The sequence below is a fragment of the Mustela putorius genome, unplaced genomic scaffold (assembly GCF_011764305.1).
Source record: "Mustela putorius furo isolate JIRA1106 unplaced genomic scaffold, ASM1176430v1.1 tig00003988_pilon_pilon_pilon, whole genome shotgun sequence".
NCBI lineage: Eukaryota > Metazoa > Chordata > Mammalia > Carnivora > Mustelidae > Mustela > Mustela putorius.
This window is the reverse complement of record NW_025422127.1, coordinates 13100525-13121664: the sequence shown is the minus strand read 5'-3', so window position 1 is coordinate 13121664 and position 21140 is coordinate 13100525.

Genomic DNA, 21140 nt, shown 5'->3' with positions numbered 1-21140 from the left:
AGGTTGTGGTACATCCATACAATGGAATACAATTCAGCTCTAAAAAGGAAGGATGTTCTCACACGTGCTAAAACATGGATGGACCTTAAAAACAGGCTAAGTGAGGGCGCCTGGGTGGCTCAGTGGGTTAAGCCGCTGCCTTCGGCTCGGGTCATGATCTCAGGGTCCTGGGATCGAGTCCCATATCGGGCTCTCTGCTCAGCGGGGAGCCTGCTTCCTCCTCTCTCTCTCTCTGTCTGCCTCTCTGCCTACTTGTGATGTCTCTCTGTCAAATAAATAAAAAAAAAAAAAAAAAAAAAAAAAAAAAAACAGGCTAAGTGAAAAAGCCAGTCACTGTAGATCACATGATGTGTGGCTCCATCTATGTGAAATATCCAAAATCGAATCCCTAACGGTCAGCAAGCAGATTGGTGGTTGCCAAATGATGGAGGGAGGGGGATACGGGTAGTAACATTTTAATGGGTACAAGGTAGGTTTCCTTTTGGAGTGATGAAAATACCTTGAAACTAGGGAGAGGTTGTGGTCACCCAGCATTGGGTATGTACGAAATGCCACTGAATTGCTCACTTTAAAATGGTTAATTTTATGTTCTGTGAATTCCCAATAAAAAATTTTTAAATCCTCTATAAAATGTTAAAATATGAAAAGAAAGGATAGAGGTGAGCCCCAAAGGGACCCTTCCTCTGCCTGGGGCCGTGTGCACCCCAGTTTTGAAACTGCTCCATGCCTTGTGAGAGAATTCACATGAAAAACAGATTCTTTGGCTCATACTCTAAGGACTTCAAAACCCACTTGCAAAGAAAGGTGGGTACGTGTGCCAGATGGAGTTAGAACAGTGGAGATACAGGCATGCAAAGTTTTGGAGAAGGCTAAAATAGCTGGAGGGGAGAAAAGTAACTCCCAGGTCAGAATGACAGCTCCAGATCCAGAAAAAATCTGAGTTTGCCTCAGAGCTCAGTTCCTAGCTGTGAGAATCTCTTCCTCTCTCTGAGCATCAGTTCTCCGTATGCAAAATAGGGATGCCGATAGACCATGACCTCATCCCAAGTCCCCAGTCCCCAGAAGCTCTGAAAGTAAGTTCTACTGCAAGTTCGGTGGAAACCCCATTGGTTACACAACCTGCCTGACCTGAAGTAAAGCTGTTTATAGTCTTTATTTATTCCACTGAATATGAATATTCATACATTTCACCATAGAAATATTACTGCATTTGATTAGAACATGCTACCCCAGACCCAACTGTACTATATATTTAGTAAATGTATAGTACAGGCACACCTCATTACTAATGTAATGTCTATAAAGTAAATAAATTAGGGGCACCTGGGTAGCTCAGTGGGTTAAGCCTCTGCCTTCGGCTCAGGTCATGATCTCAGGGTCTTAGGATCGAGCCCCGCATTGGGGGGGGAGGCTCTCTGCTCAGCGGGGAGCCTGCTCCCCCCTCTCTCTGCCTGCCTTTCTGCCTACTTGTGATCTCTCTCTCCCTGTCAAATCAATAAATAAAATGTTTTAAATTAATTAATTAACTAATTAATTGCAAAACTCATCTGGCCCTGAGGACCTGTAAATGCTAAAATGTATTAAATGCTTGCTATTTTCTAGGCATGGTGCTTCATGCTTTGCCTACATATTCTCATTTGATGCACGTAAAATCTGTCACAAATTGGAACTCAGTAAATGTGAGCTGTCAGTTACAGAGTGGCATTAATGTGGGAAGTCACCATAGAAAAAGTATCCTTCTACCAAGGTTTAAAAAGGTGATAAATTGGGAGGGGATGGTGGATAGCATGGGAAAGGTTGCTACAAAAGGTGGGAGGAGTGGGCTGTTTCTATTCTCAATTTTCCCCCATCCCAAGTGCTGAGGAAAGAAAACAGTGGGCAATAGGGTATGAACCCTTGGTGAGGAGTTTGGATTTGCTAATGGCTGGTAGGAGGGCCTGAGGAGGAAGGGCCATGTGTTGTGGATTTCACAGTGCAGCTGGAAACTGGATTTCTATCACTTTCCCTCACTCTAGCTCTGCCACACAAAAATCAAATGAAGATAAAATATAGACATTACTACGATGGAGAAAAAACCCCTATGTCGGTAGTTCTTTAAGAATACTGAATACAAAGGCTACATTCATTAAAGCCTTATTTTAAAAGGTGTCCTTCTCTGAAAACCTGAACATATTTAAATCTTAGCAATGTCACATCAAGGCATTCCTGAATAATTGAGAGAGAGCAAAAAGAAAAGCACTTATTTTGCAGAGTCGAAATTGAGGGGCACGGATTCAATATCTTGCCCAAGGTCACAGACCTGCTTAGAATAATGCCAGGAAGAGGATGCAAACATCCTTTCTTTCAACAATAGATTTATTCACCACCCCCAAGGGGCACTTAGAAATTGTTGAATCGAGAACAGTTCTGAGGAGGGATCATCAGAGAAGCCCGGCTCTAAATTCCAGTCCCCGGCACTGTTCGAAGTATCCTCTTTTATTTTAATTTATCCTATCCCAAGTTAAAACAGGCCATAGGGATCCAGAAGGTTCTCAAAGGAGACCCCACGAAGTGATTGGCAAAGAAAGACAAAAGGGTTGTACCTCTGTCTCTCTGGCGTGAGACAGAATCAGACTCCCAGCCTAACTTAACCACCAGCTCCTTGATGGTCTTCAGGAATAACTTCTGTCGTCAAACAAAAGGATTTGATAGGTGACCTGACCTGTGCGGCATTTTTTAAAAGCCTTTAAAATATGATTTTGTGTCTTCTTCAATTTCTTTCATGAGTATTCTGTAGTTCCTTGAGTACAGATCCTTTACCTCTTTGGTTAGGTTTATTCCCAGGTTATCTTATGGTTCTTGATGCTATAGTAAATGGAATCAATTCTCTAATTTCCCTTTCTGTATTTTCATTGTTAGTGTATAAGAAAGCCACTGATTTCTGTACATTGACTTTGTATCCTGCCATGTTGCTGAATTGCTGTATGGGTTCTAGCAGTTTGGGGGTGGAGTCTTTTGGGTTTTCCATATAAAGAATCATGTTATCTGTGAAGAAAGAGAGTTTGACTTCTTCATTGCCAATTTGGATGCCTTTTATTTCTCTTTGTTGTCTGATTGCCGTTGCTAGGACTTCTAATACTATGGTGAACAAGAGTGGTGAGAGTGGGCATCCTTGTTGTGTTCCTGATCTCAACGGGAAGGCTGCGAGCTTTTTCCCATTGAGGATGATATTTACTGTGGGTCTTTCATAGATAGATTTTATGAAGTTCAGGAATGTTCCCTCTATCCCTATACTTTGAAGCGTTTTAATCAGGAACGAATGCTGGATTTTGTCAAATGTTTTTTCTGCATCAATTGAGAGGACCATTTGGTTCTTCTATCTTCTCTTATTGATTTGTTCTATCACATTGATTGATTTGTGAATGTTGAACCATCCTTGTAACCCAGGGATGAATCCCACCTGGTCATGTTGGATAATCTGTTTAATGTGCTGCTGGATCCTGTTTGCTAGGATCTTGTTGAGAATCTCAGCATCCATATTCATCAGTGATATTGGTCTGAAATTCTCCTTTTTGGTGGGGTCTTTGCCTGGTTTGGGGATGAGGGTAATGTTGGCTTCATAAAAAGAGTCCGGAAGTTTTCCTTCTGCTTCAATTTTTTGAAACAGCTTCAGGAGAATAGGTGTTATTTCTCCTTTGAAAGTTTGGTAGAATTCCCCAGGGAATCCGTCAGGTCCTGGGTTCTTGATTTTTGGGAGGTTTTTGATCACTGCTTCAATCTCGTTATTAGATAGCGGTCTATTCAGGTTGTCAATTTCTTCCTGGTTCAATTTTGGGAGTTTGTAGTTTTCCAGAAATGCATCCATTTCATCTAGGTTGCTTAGCTTATTGGCATATAACTGTTGATAATAACTTCTGATGATTGTTTCTACTTCTTTGGTGTTAGTTGTGATCTCTCCCTTTTCATTCATAATTTTATTAATTTGAGATTTCTCTCTTTTCTTTTGGGTTAGTGTGGCCAATGGTTTATCAATCTTATTGATTCTTTCAAAAAACCAGCTTCTAGTTTCATTGATGTGTTCTGCTGTACCTCTAGTTTCTACCTCATTGATCTCTGCTCTAATCTTGATTATTTCCCTTTTTATGTGTGGAGTTGGTTTGATTTGTTGTTGATTCTCCAGTTCTTTAAGGTGTAGAGACAGACACAAAAAGATAGAAGACCATTTCACGCTCTTGGATCGGAAGAATAAGCATTGTTAAAATGTCTATACTGCCTAGAGCAATCTATACTTTTAATGCCATACTGATCAAAATAATCCTAAATTTTGTATTAGCAAATAATCCTAAAATTTGTATTGAATCAGAAGAGACCCTGAATTGCTAAGGAAATGTTGAAAAACAAAAATAAAACTGGCAGCATCATGTTACCTGATTTCAAGCTTTACTACAAAGCTGTGATCACCAAGACAGCATGGTACTGTCATAAAAACAGACACATAGACCAGTGGAACAGAGTAGAGAGCCCAGATATGGACCCTCAATTCTATGGGCAATTAATCTTCGACAAAACAGGAAAAAATATACAGTGGAAAAAAGACAGTCTCTTCAATAAATGGTGCTGGGAAAATTGGTCAGCTGTATGTAGAAGAATGAAACTTGACCATTCTCTTATACCGTACACAAAGATAAACTTGAAATGGATAAAAAGACCTCAACGTGAGACAGGAATCCATCAGAATCCTAGAGGAGCGCATAGGCAGTAACCTCTTCGATATCAGCAACAGCAACTTCTTTCAAGATATGTCTCCAAAGGCAAAGGAAACAAAAGTGAAGATGAACTTTTGGGACTTCATCAAGATCCAAAGCTTCTGCACAGCAAAGGAAACAGTCAACAAAACAAAGAGGCAACCCACGGAATCAGAGAAGATATTTGCAAATGACAGTACAGACAAAAGGTTGATATCCAGGATCTATAAATAACTTCTCAAACTCAACACACACAAAATAGATAATCATATCAAAAAATGGGCAGAAGACATGAACAGACACTTCTCCAATGAAGACATACAAATGGCTATCAGACACATGAAAAAAATGTTCATCATCACTATCCATTAGGGAGATTCAAATTAAAACCACATTGAGATACCACCTTACACCAGTTAGAATGGCCAAAATTAGCAAGACAGGAAACAACATGTGTTGGAGGGGATGTGGAGAAAGGGGAACCCTCTTACACGGTTGGTGGGAATGCAAGTTGGTGCAGCCTCTTTCGAGAACAGTGTGGAGATTCCTCAAGAAATTAAAAATAGAGCTTCCCTATGTCCCTGAAATTGCATTACTGGGTATTTATCCCAAAGATACAGATGTAGTGAAAAGAAGGGCCATCTGTACCCCCAATGTTTATAGCAGCAATGGCCACGGTCGCCAAACTGTGGAAAGAACCAAGATGCCCTTCAACAGATGAATGGATAAGGAAGATGTGGTCCATATACACTATGGAATATTATGCCTCCATCAGAAAGGATGAATACCTAACTTTTGTAGCAACATGGATGGGACTGGAAGAGATTATGCTGAGTGAAATAAGTCAAGCAGAGAGAGTCAATTATCATATGGTTTCACTTATTTGTGGAGCATAACAAATACCATGGAGGACATGGGGAGATGGAGAGGAGAAGGGAGTTGAGGGAAATTGAAAGGGGGAGGTGAACCATGAGAGACTATGGACTCTGAAAAACAACCTGAGGGTTTTGAAGGGGCGGGGGGTGGGAGGTTGGGGGAACCAGGTGGTGGGTATTAGGGAGGGCACATATTGCATGGAGCACTGGGTGTGGTGCAAAAACAATGAATACTGTTATGCTGAAAAGAAATTTTTTAAAAAAACCTCTAACTCGGAAAAAATATATATGATTTTGGATATACAGAAAAGTTGTGAAAAATAATACAAAGAATTTGTGTATGTCCTTCATCCAGATTCCTCAAAAGTTAACAGTTCACCCTATTTACCATTTTCTTTCTCTCTGTGTATGTGTATGTGTATGTGTATGTACACACACTTAAGTATACCGTATGAGAGTACATTCCAGACATGACACCCTTTCAGCCCCATATACTTCAGAACATCTTTCCTAAAAACAAGACATACTCTGATATTACCGTACTGTAATTATAAAAATAAAAAAGTTGCATCGATAATGACACTACTATCTAAATTACAGACTTTCTAAAGATTTCACCAATTACTCCAATGACACCCTTTATAACAAAAGAAAATCCAGATGCTGATTGCATTCATTTACCACGTCTCTAATTTAGTCTCCCTTAATCTAGAACAGCTTCTCAGTTGGCATTATGTTTCATGCCATAGATATTTTTGAAGACTCTAGCTCAATTCTTTTGAAGAATGGCCTTCGAGTTGGGTTTGTCAAATGTTTCCTGGTGGTTAGATTTTACTTATATGGCAAAAGTGCCACAGAAGTGATGTTGTGTTCTTCTTAGTACATCATTTCAGGAGGTACATAATGTCAATTTGTCCCACTATTGGTAATATTAATTTCAATTGTTTTTTAAAGGTGGTGTGTGCCAGGTTTCTCCACTGTAAAATGAATCCATTAGTTTCAACACTCATTGAGATTTCTCGCCTAAATTAATTATTATGAAGATGGTTGCCAAATGGTGATTCTCTTATCACTTTTCTAGATTTATTTATATCATGTTGAACTCATGGATTCTTATTAACAGTTTATATTCCTTTAGTATTATTATTTATTTTTATACCCAAATTGTCCTAGATTCTCTAACATCTACTTTGTCCCTAATATTCTATGAGAAGTCTAAGCATTACCTGCTTGTAAACAGTCACCTTTTTATAAGGGTGATGTTTAAATTGCAAACCAAATGTTGAACCTCTCCCTAAAATTCACCAAAGAAAGAGACAACATGGTTGAGTGCCCAAGCCCTGAAAAAATGGTTTGAAAGCTTTGAACCTAAGTGTTTATGGGGTAGAAAGAAAGTAACTATATGAAGGGGGGTACCCATAAGGGCGGCTAAGTCCATGAACTGTAGAAACCTCTCTGATAGACGGTTGGTTTGAGTTTCCTGTTTCACTCAGGTTGTAGCTGAAGGTTATTTACTTAACCTTTTCCACAAGCTGAGTCTGATCACCCAAGCATCTCTTCCATTCTCAGATTTATTCTAACTACATCCAGTTGGTTCCCACACTCTCCTACTTCTCCCTCTATCTCTACCCCCACCTAGCAGGAAATAGAGCCCCCGGCTCTCACTTGTGATGCTGAATGAATTACTTGGAAATAGTTTATTGAAGCATGTTGAATGGCACTTGCAACTTCTGGGGGTGGTTCTTGCGAGAAACAAAAACAAAACCTCACTGGGTGAAAGAACACAAATGTAATCTAAAGGGCTGCCCTTTGTGTTGGGTCATTCACTGGCCACTGTTATTTCAATTCCAACCTTTCAGGTAAATCTATATATTTATACGTTCAGGCTGATAAGGAACCATTCTCTTCTTAAACTGGGCTCCACTTAGGAAATAACAACGTGCCTGAAAACCATGCAGAATGGCTTAATGCCTTTGCCAAAACATGGCCATCTAAATGGGTTTAACATCTTGGGGCTGAGGCAGAAGACAGCAGATCATATGAGCCCGGGTAACCTGCATTTTCTGGACTCCCTAGACAGAATGAAGAGGTGGGGCATGTGGGAGGGAGCGGCCTCATTCCCTCCGATCACCCTTGGAAACTCAGCTTATGGCCGGGCACCACAGGAATCTGCACATGGGCTCTGAGGAGGCCAGGGAAGCCTGCACTTTAGCAGTGGCATTTAGATATTCCTCTGAAATGCTAGTGAAGACTTGATTTCAGAATTGCTAACAAAGTTCTCAGACTTGTTAATGTATCACTCCCTCTGAAGGCCAGAGACAGCAACACTAACAAATGGCTTGAAGAACCCAAAAAGGAATTATTGCCTTAGTTGAAAGACTTCCAGGGAAAGACAGTTTCTAGCTCTCCTTGAGGTCACATACTGCTCTCCATCCTCTGGCAGCCAATACCTTGTTTGTTTCCTCTAACCTACATCTCTCCAACTGATTTTGGCCTAATAATTTCCAGCTCATCGCCCTTCTCAAAATACATACCCAAAGGCCTTCTCTCTTTTCAAGTTACCCTTTTCTTCTTAGATTAAGGAGAACAGGTGAGAAGGCAATTGTGGGATGAGGAAGACATGGAAATTGACATTGAATGCTGCTAGTGTCATGTTCTTTACGCCATGATTGCATTTAAGCCTCATGGCAAACGAGGTAGAACTAAAGAAACCGAGATTTGGAAAAAATGAATGACTTGCCAGGGCTCTGAAATTCAATCTTCTTTCCCTGTTCTGAGCTACCTCTAATGAATTTATAGTTAGAAGTTGGCTATAAGGAAATTATACAACTTTTAGGAAATTGTACAAATTCTTTGACCCTGATTTAGAGACAACAAAATAGAAGTGTCTGGATTTGCATGTGCGCAGATGTATACATAGTGAGAGATGACTATCCACGTGAATATACATACATAACCATGTATATTTGTGTGCAAACACACACACACACACACACACACACACACAAATCCCTATCTTATTGTTGAAAAAAACAGGTTCAGAGAAATTACATGATTTGCTGAAAGTCACACAGAAAGTCCTTCTGGAAGCGATAAGGATTTATATATGCTCCATCTCTTTATCTTCCCCTACCCTAACTAACCCACTTCCATTTGCCTTGTATGACATCACAATGGATCATTGCAGTCCTTATTTATTTCATTATAAATAATAGTTACAGGTGTACAACATGATTCATTATTCATTATATATCATGAAATAATCTCCATAACAAGACTAGTTAACATCCATCACCACATATAGTAACAATATAGTTACAATTTTTTCCCTTGTAATACAAACTTTTAAGATTTGTTCTCTTAGCAACTTTCAAAATATACAATGGAGTGTTACTAACTCAAGTCACCATGCTGTACATGACATCCCCAGGACTTCTGTATTTTGTAACCAGAAACTCGTACCTTTTGACCCCCTTCACCCCCCATTTTACCCAACTCCTATAGCTCAACTCTGGCAACCAGCAATCAGTTCTCTGATCTATGAGTTTGTCTGTTGTTGGTGGTGGTGTTTTGTTTTGTTTTGTTTAGATTCCACATATAAGTAAGACCACATGGTATTTGTCTTTCTCTGATTGACTGCTTTCACTCAGCATGATGCCCCAGGACCATTCATATTGTCACAAATAGCAAGATTTCTTTCCCTTTTATGGCCAAATAACATACATACATACATACATATGTATATATGTCTATGTATATACACACATGTACATATGTATACATATGTACACACACACATATATATGTATATATATATATATCACATTTTCTTCATTCATTCATCAGTGGACACTCGTAGTTGTTTCCATTTCTTGGCTATTGTACATAATGCAGCAATGAACACTGGAGGGCTGCATATATCTTTTCAAGTTAGTGTCTTCATGTCCTTTGGATACATACACAGAAGTAGGAGTGCTGGATCATATGATAGTTCTATTTTTAATTTTTTAAAAAGATTTATTTCTTCATTTTGAGAGAGAGAGAGAGAGGAAGAGCATGCACACATGAAGGGGGCCCAATTTTTAATCAGATTAATTTTTTTTTACTTCTGAGTTATATGAGTTCTTTCTATATTTTGACTATTAATCTCTTATCAAATATATAGTTTATAAATAGTTTCTCCCATTTAGGATTGCCCTCTCATTTCACTGATGATTTCCTTTGCTGTGCAGGGCACTTTAGTTTGATGTAGTCCCAGTTATTTTGTTTTTGTTGCCTTTGCTTCTGGTGTCAAATCCAAGACTTGTCAAGGAGCTTCCTGCCTATGTCTCCTTCTAGGAGCTTCATGGTTTCAGGTTTTACATCCAAGGATTTAGTTCATTTTGAGTGTCCTTTAAGATAATGGGACAGTTTCATTCTTTTGCATATACTGACCAATTTTCCCAATACCATTTGTTGACAAGATTGTCATTTCCCCATTGTATATTCTTAATTCCTTTCTCATGACTTAATTGAGCATATGTTTGTTTCTCGGCTCATTATTCTGTTCCACTGATCTATGTCTCTGATTTTATGCTAATATCATACTGTTTTGATTACTATATCTTTTGTAATAACATTTGAAATCAGGAAGTGTGAGGCTTCCAGCTTCATTCTTCTTTCTGAAGATTTCTTAGTCTATTCAGGGTTTTTCTGTGGTTCCAAACAAATTTGAGGATTGTCTGTTGTATTTCTGTGAAAAATGTCATTGAAATTTTGATAAGGATTGCATTGAATCTGTAGATTGCTTTGAGTAGTATAAACATTTTAACAATATTAATTCCTTCAGTCCATAAGCACAGTTTATTTGTGTCTTCTTCAATTTCTTTTATCAGTGTTTTGTAAATTTAAGTATACAGATCTTTCATTTCCTTGATTAAATTTATCCCTAGGTATTATAGACTTTTTGATGGAATTGTAATAGGATGGGATTTTCTTAATTTCTATTTCCAATTATTTGTTATAGGTGTATAAAAACACAACAAATTTTGGTACATAGATTTTGTATCTTGCAATTTAGTAAATTTGTTAATTAGTTCTGACAGGGTTTTTTTTGGTGGAGCCATTAGGCTTTTCTCTATATAATATCACACTTCTGCAAATAGTGACAGTTTTACTATTTCCTTTCTGAACTGGATGCCTATTGTTTCTTATTCTTGCCAAATTGTTCTGAGCCTCCCAATACAATAATGAATAAAAGTGACAAGAGTGGCCATCCTTGTCTTGTTCCTTATCCTAGAGGAAAACTTTCAGCTTTTCATTGTTGACTATGATGTTGGCTGTGAGTTTGTCATACATAGCTTTTATTAAGTTGGGGTACATTTCCTCTATATCCACTTTGTTGAGAGAATTTATCATAAATGGATACTGAATTTTATCAAATACTGAATTTGTCAAATATTGAATTTGTCAAATACTGAATTTTGTCATCTATTATGATGATCATATAATTTTTTATCCTTCATTTTGTTAAAGTGGTGTATCATGTTGATTGATTTGTGGATGTTGAACTATCCTTGCATCCCTGGAATAAATCTCACTTGATCATGGTATACAATCCTTTTAATGTACTGTCTAATTCAGTTTGCTAATATTTCACTGAGGATTTTTGCATCTATGTTCATCAGATATACTGGCCTATAATTTTCTTTTCTTTAGTGTCCTTGTCTGGTCTTGGTATCAGAGTTATGCTGACCTTATAAAATGAGTTGAGAAAGATTCCTTCCTCTCTACTTTTGGAAGAGTTTGAGAAAGATTGATATTAACTTTTCTTTAAATATTTGATAGAATTCACCAATGAAGCCATCCTGTCCTGGACTTGTGTTTATTTTTTTCATTGTTGTTACAGTCTTTCATTTACTTAAACTCTCTGGAGCATTTGACCCCTTTCCTTCTAAGATTACTCTTTTCCCATGACTCTCCTCTCACCATCCAAAATGTCCTAATTCTCTTCTAACTTCTTTGGCTGCTATTTTTCTTTCTCCCCTATGGGCTCTTTACCTTTTATCCAGCAATTAAATATTGGGTTTTATTAAGGAATTTCCTTCTCATTCTGTATTTTTACCTAAGGTGATCTAATCCTTTTTCCTCATAGAAATAAACCCTATTTTCCTCATAGAAATTTATCTTTAGTTTATACCTTTACTCTGATAGCCAGGTTTATATATTTAAATCCAACTGTCTCTTTCACTTACATGTTCAAAAGCAACTTGAACTTGAAATTTTCAAAATCAAACTCAGGATTTTTCTTCCTAAAACATACTTATTTTCCAATATTTTCTATTTCAATGAATGGAAACATTATCCACCTAGTTTAACAACTTGGAAATTAGGTGTCATCATTCCCCCTTCATATGTGATATATCACTAAGTTTTTTGTCTCCTCTTTATTTCCAGCATCACAACCCAAATTGACTAAAGCTCTCTCACCTGTACTCCTGCTGATCTTCCAAATCCACTCTGGTTCCCTTCCATTTTGTTCTCTGTAGTGCAACCAGAGAGGTATTTGTGAAACTTGAATGTGATAATGTCATGCTCCCTACTTAAAATCTTTAGTAGCTTCCCTTTCTCCCACTGTAGAACCTATAACTTTTGACATGGTCCCCCAAGTCTGCCAGATCTTTCCCTCCTGACTTCTCCAGCTCCTCATGCTCATTATTCTCCTCCTTCTGTAGATTCTAGCTACACCAACCTTCTTTCAGGTCTCCAAATATGCCTTGTCCCTACTCTTTGCAGGGCCTTTAGACATGCTGTTCGTACAGCCTGGAATACTCCTCTTCCTTCATCTTAGTAAGTTGTATACTCTATTTTAAATTTTTTAGGCGTTCTTCCCAGTCATAACAGCCTCAGGGAAGCCTTCTGTGATCTCTTTGACCTACCTGAATCTCCTTGTTATATGTTGTCATAGAATTAATAACAGTAGAAACTCTTTTTTTTTTTTTTAAAGATTTTTATTTATTTATTTATTTGACACACAGAGAGAGAGATCACAAGTAGGCAGAGAGGCCTGCAGAGAGAGGGGGAAGCAGGCTCCCTGCTGAGCAGAGAGCCCGACACAGGGCTTGATCCCAGGACCCTGAGATCATGACCTGAGCTGAAGGCACAGGCTTAACCCACTGAGCCACCCAGGCACCCCCAATAACAGTAGAAACTCTTAAACAAACTCTACGTAACTGAATTCCAGATTCACCTACTCTTTCCACCTCTCTGTGAAGCATACTGATTGACTCCTATGGTGCTTTGAATGCTGGAAGCATTCAACTTTAATTTAGTTGGACATTTTTACTTCTCTCTTGTTTAGTGTTTGCTTATCAAGAGTCTTTTGTATTTTTTCCTGAATCAATTCATTCTAGTTGTATGTGTTAATTGTAACTTATATAATTGAATTTAATATTACATAAGCCAATGAAATGTGAAAACAAAAACATATTCATTTATATTAAAACCCAGTTGAATAATTTAGAAAGAGTTGATAAAGGTAAGATACCAAAACTTTCTTAGGAGTGAGTGAAACAATTCTAAAATGTTGGAGAAAGGATTATAAAACTCCAGAAGAATTCTGCAGTCAGATTTCTTTTCAACTCTGTCTTTAACTTCCACCTTCACTTTAAAGAAGTAAAAACAGGAAATCACAGATGATGCATTAAGGGTGTGTGTTCTATATAAGAAAGATGACAGGAAAAAAGGCGTTGGCCTATGTCAAAAGACTCATGCAGTTGTGTGTGTGCATGTGTGTAACTATATATATATATATATATATGTTCTTGGTTAAAATAATTATTTTGCTAAGTATTTTTTTAATGATTCCTTCCACCAGTAGTTCAAGACCTATGCAGGTAATTACACTGGTATACTCCCAACATGACTGATTGTAGAATCCGGAGTCCAGTATAAAGCGAAAATGTGGGGCTTCCTGTTCCAAACATATTAAGAATTTCAACATGGTGACAGCAGAACATTAAACCAAGTGTGGAGCCTGTCTAAGTGTAGGGCCCTGTAAGCCTGCACAGTCCCATACCAAGGAGCTAACTCTGATTCCCATCTCCCAGCACAGAACTTGGCATGTAGAGAATGATTCTTTGACTCAGTAGGTATTCATGGAGGGCTTTCAATGTGTCAGGCACTACTCTAGACTGTAAATACAGTACGTATGAGACAAAATCCCTACCCTCTTGGAGCTTGATTTCTATTGACAGTGTTAGGAAGTCAGGGGAGATATATAATAATTGTTAAAGAAGTAATAGATGTGGCATATTAGAAGATTTTAAATGTTATAGAGACAAATGAAACAGGGAAGAGGAACAGTATCAGAGATAATATTTGTTGCATGAATGCAATGACCGTCCAGCCAAAATCCAAAGGAGACTAATATGGCAAAATAAATCAAAAATGAGGAAAAAAAAAAAAAAACAGATGCAGGGAAAATAAGAATATAAGCAAAAAAAAAAAAATCTAAACCATAATCAAAAATAAAGTCAGTTCTATTTAGGCTATCAATATGGTTCTGAGCTTCTGGGTAACCAAAGCAAAAAATAAGAGATGATCAATCATATGATTCTCATTATCAGAAAGGAACAAGCATGCTAATGTCTTAGGATTAAAAGAGATCTTTATTTTGGTGAAGTCCCGATAGTTCATTGTTGGTTTTGTTTCCCATGCCTTTGGAGACATGTCTAACAAGAAGTTGCTGTGACTGAGGTTGAAGAGCTTGCTGCCTGTGTTCTCCTCTAGGATATTGATGGATTCCTGTCTCACATTTTATCATACGGTTTCACTCATGTGTGGAATATAAGAAACAGTGCAGAGGAACATAGGGGAAGGGAGGGAAAACTGAATGGGAAGTCATCAGAGAAGGAGAAGAAACATGAGAGACCCTCAACTATAGGAAACACACTGAGGGTTGCTGGAGGAGAACTGAATGGGGGGATGAGGTAATTGGGTGACGGGCAGTGAGGAGGACATGTGATGTATACACACCATGGGTATTATACGCAACTGATAAACTGTTGAACACTATACCTGAAACTAAAAAAAGAGATAGCTGTTATATCTCTTACTTCCTTATGGAACCAAATGATATTGCAGCTGTGAAAATAGCTTAAACATAAGGTACTATGATGTGCAGTGACATTACAAGATGTCCTGGGTCCACCCCTTTCTCTATTCTTGCCTAACACCCAGTTCCACTCTGATGGGGGCTGAAGCTCCTGAACCTTTTCCTTCAGTTCCTCCTAAGGACCCCAAGACCCCAAATAGGAACAGCCCCAAGCAACCAGGGGGTCCATCCTCAGCAAAATGGACAAGTCTTATCCACAGAAAGACCCAGAGCCAAGTAACTGCTGGCTAAGAACAGAAAAAAAAAAAAAAATAGCCACACACACTCAGCTTCCTGCCATCCACCCCTCTTCCTCAGCCTCTCTCACTCCACATGTCTTGGTCTTTCTCTCTGCACTCCCTTCTCCTTACCAACACCACAATGTACTCAAAGGAAATCCTATTCATTTCACTTTTCACAGAGGCAAGTGGTTTAACAGGACAGACAACTGAACAAAGAAGCAACACGAACAGACAAGTCCTTTGTCTATTCGTCTTTCTTTGTGTCTGCCACGTTGTGTCTGTGTGTCTCTCTCTCACACACTACAAACCAACTAAAGATGTACGTGTACTTCAGAGACAGTCTGATGGGAAACAAATAAATAAAAATTACCAGCCACCTTGACTAATAAATTGTCTTTTACCTAGATGGAAAAATAACAACAACAACAACAAAACAAACAAACAAAAAAAAACAAAACCAAAAAAAACCTAAAACCTCATGAGGTCAGAAACATCATAGGACGTTTCTCGGAGAAGTTAATTTCGTGACTTCCTTATACATTCTTTTGAACAGTGAGCCCCGAATTTCCCTCAGCCACCTGTTTGAGGTTTTTCAGATACTGAAGATCAACCCATGGAGACGGGCTAGATCCAACGAGAGAGCTCTCTGAGCATTTCCACCAATGCTGTTGTCAGACTATGACTGGTGCCATTTGAATTTCTCCATGAAATATGAAAGAAGAATGGTCCACCAGCCATTGTTTCTGACATTGACAGTTGACAGCAGCTCCTCCAATGGGTATCCAATGAGGTATTGAAGGGACACCATTAATGAGGAAGAGCTTGCTGCATACAGGATTTCTATTTTAGGCCTCCTGCTAGTAAATATAAGTCTGTTTACACTGACTTGAGTCTGGGACATTCTCTAGCTGCACAATGGCTGTTTGAAGCATACCTTAAATGTGGTCTCTGATACTCTGAGCTGTGGTACGTGTGGTTAGGTCTCTTTCTTTTTCTCTACCACGGTGGAATTGGAAACTTCTTCAGGGCTTGCATCATGTTCACGTGAACAAGATGAGGTTTTGGGGGCTAGTGAATTCCGCCACTCACACCCTACCTCGGGTGCTCTTGTATCTGATCATTCAGAAAGTACGTCCTCTTCCCACCGTCTCCTTCTCTGGGAGCCTGTGTCCACCAGCTTCCCACCTCCCAGGACAGGGCCTCAACCTCACTTCTTTGTTGGAGACCCACAGCACTCAGCCATGGGTATTTGACCCTGTTCCCTGAGCTGGATGCTTGTGGATGCCCTGTCGACACCAGCCCCAGGAGATCACCACAGTTGACTAAGAAATTTGTGAGCATTTGCAGCTTGTTTCTACCTTGAAGTGTCCCACCTGTCTCCAGATCCTGTTAATTCACTCTGAAATTCTTTTTTCTCTCTTCTTGTTGCCACTGCCTTAGATTAAGTCCCCACTATAGTCTACTTTAATTATTACAATAACCCACTCACTTTCCTGTCATCTGGCTCTGGTTTCTTATCCATCCTCAGTTTGCCAACATAGTTACCATTCTCCTTGTCCTGTGTAACCCTTAGAACCATAACTTCCCCTCCAAATCAGGGTTTCTCAACATTGGCCCTATTGACATCTGAAGCCAGATAATTCTTTATTGTGGGTAGCTGGTCTTTAATTGTAGGATAGCAGCATTTCTGGCCCCTACCCATTTGATGCTAGTCGTATCTGCCCGCAGGTATGACAACAAATGTTTCCAGATGGTCCAAATATCCCTAACGGGCAAAGGTGCCTGCTGCTTTCAGTCCTTTTTAACTATATCCCTCAAGTTTTATTAGGTAGGATTTCAGATTTTGTTCTAAGTATTTGTTCATCTCTATTAACAATTTTTCCTTGACCTATGGATTGGGGACAAATGCTTTAAATGCTGAACTTACATTGTTCCTGTTTTAGTTACTTTTTTGTTGTTCATTAAAAACTTTTTGCTTTTGGTCAGAAAGGTTGGGTTATGTGATATTTAGCCTTTGACCCTTTTTTGAGCCTTGCTTTGTGACTTAGAACCTTCTTAATTTTCGCAAACATTTCTTGAGTGTTTGAAAAAATATACATTCTTCATGCTTTGTGACTTAGAACATTAATTTCTGCAAACATTTCTTGCGCGTTTGAAAAAATGTACATTCTTCAGTTGTTTGGTGCAAGATTCTCCATACGTTAGACCAATCTTGTTCATTACCTTATTCAGATCTTATAAATTAAAGCCAATTTTTTACAGGTTTATTTATTTATTTTAGAGAAAGAGAGCACCTGAAAGAGTAGGGGGAGGGGCAAGGGAGAGGGAGAATCTCAAGCAGACTCCCTGCTGAGTGCAGAGCCTGAGGCAGGGCTCAATCTCATGATTCTGAGATTCTGACCTGAGCCAAAACCAAGAGTTAAGTTGAACACTAACCAACTGAGCCACCCACGCACCTCAATCACTGCCAATTTTTATGTCACTTTATCAATTACCAGAAAGGTGTATTTTAAAATATCTTATAGGAAAAAAAATTAAAAATAAAATATCCTACAAAGATTTGTCAACTCCTCCTTGTAATTCAGTTGATTTTGCTTTTATATATTTTGAGAGTCTGTAATAGATAAATAGAAATTTGTGTTTATTATATGTTCTGATGAATTGTTCCTTTTATCATTATATAATGATCTCTCTTTTTTTGCCTTAAAAACTTTTACTCTGCAGCAGTTGTAATAGCTGCAGTTTGGTCTTGATTAGTACTTGCCTGGTATACTTCTTTTTGCCCTCTTACTTTCCACCTTATTGAATCGTGCTGCTGGTGTAGGTATATTTTCAGAAAACAGCAGAAACAAGTTTTCTTTCTCCATTTTTTTTTTTTAACATCAAATGGGACAATTGTCTTTTAACCAGTGAGTCTAATCCACTTAAATGTATTGTGTTTCCTAAGATATTTGGGTTTATTTTCACAATTTCTTTTTTGTACTTTCTATTTACTTTGCTTTGTGAAATCCTTTTCTGGGTCTTTTCCTGTCTTCTTTTGGATCAGATTTTCTGTACGTCTCCCTTTTCCTCCATTACTTTCAAAATTACATGTTGTTTTTACTCTTTTTGTGGCTAACCTTCAACCTTTATTAAGCATGTTGGCCCAAAAGTCTAAATATCACTACCTTTTTCCAAATGACGTAAAGAATTAAGAATGTTTTAACTTTACATATTATCACCATCCAGAATTTTGGGTATTTCTACCTGACTTTTCTACATCTAAATTTTATTGTTGTTGTTGTTGTTATTATTGGTGCTATTTGGGGGAACGAATGCATTTTTTGGCTTTGCCTAGATGCCTACCAACCTCTTTGAATTATCTTTTCTTCTTGCCTCTGAATTTTCCCCTCTGGGTTCAATTTCTTCTTTCCTAAAATGCATACTTCTAGAAATCCTTTCCACAAGAGTCGTTGAATAGTAAATTCTCCTGGTTATTGCTTAAAAATATCTTTATTTTCTCTTGTTCTTAGATGATTGTTGAAAGAGGTAAAAATGAAGGTTAATTTCTCTCCGCACTTTAAAAATCTATTCCACTGACTTCTGGCTTTCATTACTGCTTTTGAGAAGTCATTCCTTTGTGAACAATCCATATTTCTCTCTTGCACTCTTAAGATCTACTTATTTTATTTTATTTTTTAAGATTTTATTTTTTAATAACCTCTATACTTAACCTGGGGCTTGAACTCAGAGTCCTGAAATCTAGAGTTGCCTGTTCTACCTACTGAGGCAGCCAGGCTTTCCCCATTTGGGGTTTAAAAATTTTTTTTCTATGATGTTACTTAGTATAGATTTAATTTTATCTTTCTTAGAACTCATTTCCTGCCTCTGCAGATTCATTTCTTTCGTAGATTCTAGAAAGTTCACGGGCTTTTTCTCTTTGGTTATTTCCTCATTTTCTTAATATTCTCCTCCTGAAATTCCTATTAGTCATATGTTTACCTTCAGTCTAGCCTTCATGTCTCTTAATCTTGTTTTTGTATTTTTTATCTCTTTATGTCTCTGCTACATTTCATGCAGCTTTTTGAAAGATGCCAGTTCTTAAACTCTCACTTTTGCTTTGTTTAACCCATGTCAACTACTATAATTTTTTTATGAACATATAATGTATTTGTTTCAGGGGTACAGGTCTGTGATTCACCAATTGTGATTACACAATTCACAGCACTCACCATAGCACATGCCCTCCCCAGGGAGGCTGCATCACCCAGCCACCCCATCACTCCCATACCCTTCCACTCCAGCAGCCCTCAGTTTGTTTCCTGAGATTGAGAGTCTCTTAGGTTTGTCTCCCTCTCTGATTTTGTCCCATTTCATTTTTACCACTCTTTCCCCATGATCCTTTGCCTTGTTTCTCAGATTCCACATATCGCAAGATCATATGATAATTCTCTTTCTCTGACTGACTTGTTTTGCTTAGGCTAATACTCTCTAGTTCCATCCACATTGTTGCAAATGACAAGTTTTCATTTTTTTAAATATTTTATTTATTTATTTGTCAGAAAGAGAGAGAGAGAAAGCACACAAGCAGGCAGAGAGGCAGGCAGAGGCAGAGAGAGAGGCAGACTCCCCGCCGATCAAGGAGCCCGATGTGGGACTCGATCCCAGGACCCTGGGATCATGACCTGAGCCGAAGGCAGCGGCTTAACCCACTGAGCCACCCAGGCATCCCGACAAGTTTTCATTTTTGATGGCTGCATCATATTCCACTGTGTACATATGCCACATCTTCTTGGACATCTAGGCTCTGTCCATAGTTTGGCTATTATGGACATTGTTGCTATAAATATTGGGGTGCATGTGCCCCTTCAGATCACTAAATTTGTATATTTGGGGTAAATACCCAGTAGTGAAATTGCTGGGTCATAGAGTAGCTCTATTTTCAACTTTTTGAGGAACTTCCATGCTGTTCTCCAGCATGACTGCACCAGCTTGCATTCCCACCAACAGTGTAGGAGGGTTCTTCTTTCTCCACATCCTTGTCACATCTGTCATTTCCTGACTCGTTAATTTTAGCCATTCTGACTGGTGTGAGGTGGTATAACACTGTGGTTTTGATTTGTATTTCCCTGATGCCAAGTGATGTTGAGTACCTTTCCATGTGTCTGTTGGTCATCTGGATGTCTTCTTTGCAGAAATGTCTGGTCATGTTTTCTGCGCATTTCTTGATTGCATTATTTGTTCTTTGGTTGTTGAATTTGATAAGTTCTTTACAGATTTTGTATCTTTCCAAGTATCTTCACCCATTCTGTCAGTTGTCTTTTGGTTTTGTTGATTGTTTCCTTTGCTGTGCAAAAGCTTTTTATCCTGATGAAGTCCCAACAGTTCATTTTTGCCCTTCCTTCCCTTGCATTTGGAGATGTTTCTAGGAAGAAGTTGCTGCAGCTGAGGTCGAAGAGGTTGCTGCCTGTGTTGTCCTCAAGGATTTTGATGGATCCCTGTCTCACATTCAGGTCTTTCATCCATTTTGAGTCTATTTCCGTGTGTGGCTTAAGGAAATGGTCTAGTTTCATTCTTCTGCATGTGGCTGTCCAGTTCTTCCAATACCACTTGTTGAAGAGACTGGTTTTGCCCCCCATTGGACATTCTTTCCTGCTTTATCAAAGATTAGTTGACCATAGAGTTGAGGGTCTATTTCTGGGCTCTCTATTCTGTTCCATTGATCTATGTGTCTGTTTTTGTGCCAGTACCATACTGTCTTGTAATAGAGCTTGAAGTCTGGAATTGTGATGTCGCCAAACTTGGTTTTCTTTTTCAACATTCCTCTGGCTGTTCGGGGTCTTTTCTGGTTCCATACAAACTTTAGGATTATTTGTTCCACTTTTGTGAAAATAGTTGATGGTATTTTGATAAGGATTGCATTAAATATATAGATTGTTCTGGGTAGCATAGACATTTTAACAATATTTGTTTTTCCAATCCATAAGCATGGAATGTTTTTCCTTTTCTTTGCATCTTCTTCAATTTCTTTCATGAGTATTCTATAGTTTTCTGAGTACAAATTCATTATCTCTTTGATTTGATTTATTCCTAGGTATCTTATGGGTTTAGGTGGATTGTAAATGGGATCAACTCTAATTTCTCTTTTTTCTGTTTTTTTGGTGTATAGAAATGCAACTGATTTTTG